The 2,622-nt window shown below is 42.1% G+C and overlaps 1 non-coding gene across 1 annotated transcript; it reads left to right on the top strand.

The window, feature by feature from the left end:
- The first annotated feature begins 1,972 nt into the window (after positions 1–1,972).
- On the top strand, positions 1,973–2,044 carry trnaa-cgc (transfer RNA alanine (anticodon CGC)). Its single transcript has one exon. It is a non-coding gene; the product is annotated as a tRNA-Ala (tRNA).
- The last annotated feature ends 578 nt before the right edge of the window (positions 2,045–2,622 follow it).

Raw genomic sequence — 2,622 nt, 5'->3', positions numbered from 1 at the left:
GATATGCAAGAATATTAATCACTGGCAACAGTTACGTTCTCTTACTATTGAGACTCCTACATTGCGAGTTTTTTGAAGACTTTGAAACTAAAGGAAAGCCGAGACAAATAAACCAGGCACAGGTGGGGTTTTAACCCAAGATCTTTGATTTACGAGACGGACGCCTTACCACTTGGCCACCGCGCCTTCGAGCAAACATGGGAATAATGTTGTTCAAATTATTTTTTCTGAATCTGGTTTACATCGCCTGGAGGCAGCAACAACAATAAAAGGGATACTTAACAAGGAGATACGCTGTAGCAGTGTCACTCCAACAGATGCTCCTGAAGAGACTGGAGGTTTAAGCCAACTCCTTAGAGCACTCGGCCGCGTTACTCTCAACAGCGGCTCTTCAGCTCTTGTTGTTTGACCTAGTGGTTTTATAACGCGTGGAAACGGCCGCAACTTCATTTTCTGAGATGCTTTCTCTCACGTGGTGAAATCTCGACCTCTTTGGCATCTCTGGCTATAGTTCTTCTGTAGAGCAGGCTTTCACACCTCTGCTTATAGTGCCCTTGAAGTCATTTTATTTTTACAGGAAGACGCATTCCCTAACGATCTCTCCTGTTTTAGAAATGCTTTATAAGGCGTGTTTGATTCAACGGACAAACAGTATACTAACTGTACAATGCAGATCTATGCGGCATTCGTACTGGATTTTAGTGGGATTCTGAAATACTTCTTGCAAAGGTATTCAGACTTTCTAGAACCTATAATACAACCACAGACCTGAAACTCCCTAGCTTCCAATCTCTGATGTTGCTGTCCTTAAACTCGGACGTGATGTTCTGCAGACGTGCAGTGTCCCTTTACTCTCATTGTTTTCAAAACGACCTCCGTTGTCGGGCGCAGTTGAAGTGGAACTGGCCTGACTGCACAGGAAAGTACGGAATGATAAAATGTTTCTACGGCTCAAAATGTCCCTTTAGACCCTCGTCATGTCTCTGTGAGGAACGGGCAGGTAGAGAGGTTTAACAGATGCTCATGATGTTTCACACGGGGTGTTACCTGTTGTAGTGTTTCAAAAGATGTGTTAGCGGACCACAGATTATCTTGAAAAGATTTGGGTTTGTACTGGCTGGGATTCAAACCCGACTCAATTATTTGGAAGGCGCCTGTACCACCAACGCACTTCCGAGAAGCACCTGCAAATTATCACAATCCTCTCTCTCACCTACAAAGTTATGGAGACACAGACGTCCAATGAAAACTAATTTTATTCACTCAAGGCTACACTCTTTTGTTGTGATGTCATTTTAATTAATATTAGCTTTGATAAGGTATCGTTTTTGCCTCTTAAAGTTAAAGTCTGCTCCTTTCTTCCTGGTATAGAAATAACATGTTCCATCTTTGTTTAAAAACACCACTAAAAGTAAATTATTCAGCTCTAACGCCGTTGTGCATTGACAAGACATCTCAAAAGGACTTATCAAATAAGAACACGATCCTTCCGGTTACCATTCCTGTGGTTGGGGCGTTGTTTCACCCTTTTATGTTCTTCTACAATATTTGCAGACAGGGCTTTATCACTCGGGTTGTACAGAACAAGTGTGCATCGGTCCATGAAAATCATCAGCAGTGCTGTTTTTCTATGCATAGTTTAATCAAGAGCACTTAAAAGATGCAAAAAGCTTTCAAATAAAACAGAATTAAAAGACAGTCGAGTAAGTTGGTAGAAAAAAAGCACTCCCCCGTCTGGGAATTAACCACCGTCGCACGTGTGACTGAATACAAAAATAGTAGATTAATTTGTGCCCAGTCTCTTGAAGCTTCAATGTGATTATTTTTCCTTCCTTATTTCTTCATTCCCATGAATTTACTCTGTAGTAGAGGAAACGCGAAAGTGGGAAACTGCATGCATTCTTCGTGAGTGATGGATTGTGATCAGTGAGCATCTGCACATGCCTAAGTCTCTTCCATTTCCCTTCGCATCGGGGATGTAGCTCAGTGGTAGAGCGCATGAATCGCATGTATGAGGTCCCGGGTTCAATCCCTGGCATCTCCAGGTGCTTTATATTACAGTACTCACGTCGCAATCTTCTGTTGAGTGAGAACTCTTTGCTCGTGTTCAGAGAGAGCCAGGTTTACACAATTAAATGCAGGCACACTCGACGTGCTGCAGAGTTGCGCTGCTGTTTTAAATGTACCTTATTTAGTTCTGTTAAATCCTAAATTATTTGAACTAATAATTTAGTTCAAATTCAGGAAATCCAGAGATTGCTTCACACTTGTCGTGGCTGTTGCAGAAAACACCTGTTGAATCTCACCCGGGATTTCTTGAGAGATCATTCATCGAGCGAATCCTCCTTCTGAACTCCTCACTAAACTGAAAGCTTCACGAACTTCTCACTACGTGTCCTGTACTGTTACAAGTGCTCTCGTGTAGATGTGAAGCACAGCCACAAACACGCTTTGAACTTTTTCCGTTTGTTAAGCAAAATGCAAAAGAGCATGACAAGTATTGATCGTATAAAATATCCATGGCACAACTCGAGAAAGTACTGAAGGACTACACATCGACTTTTGATGATTACAAGAGATTCAAGAAACACAACGGTCCGCACCTGGGTTTGGATCCTGAAC

This window comes from Atractosteus spatula, chromosome 10 (genome assembly GCF_055471065.1).
Source record: "Atractosteus spatula isolate fAtrSpa1 chromosome 10, fAtrSpa1.hap1, whole genome shotgun sequence".
Classification (NCBI taxonomy): Eukaryota; Metazoa; Chordata; class Actinopteri; order Semionotiformes; family Lepisosteidae; genus Atractosteus; species Atractosteus spatula.
Note: the sequence above shows the minus strand (reverse complement) of the source record. Positions and strands in the feature narration are given on the sequence as shown.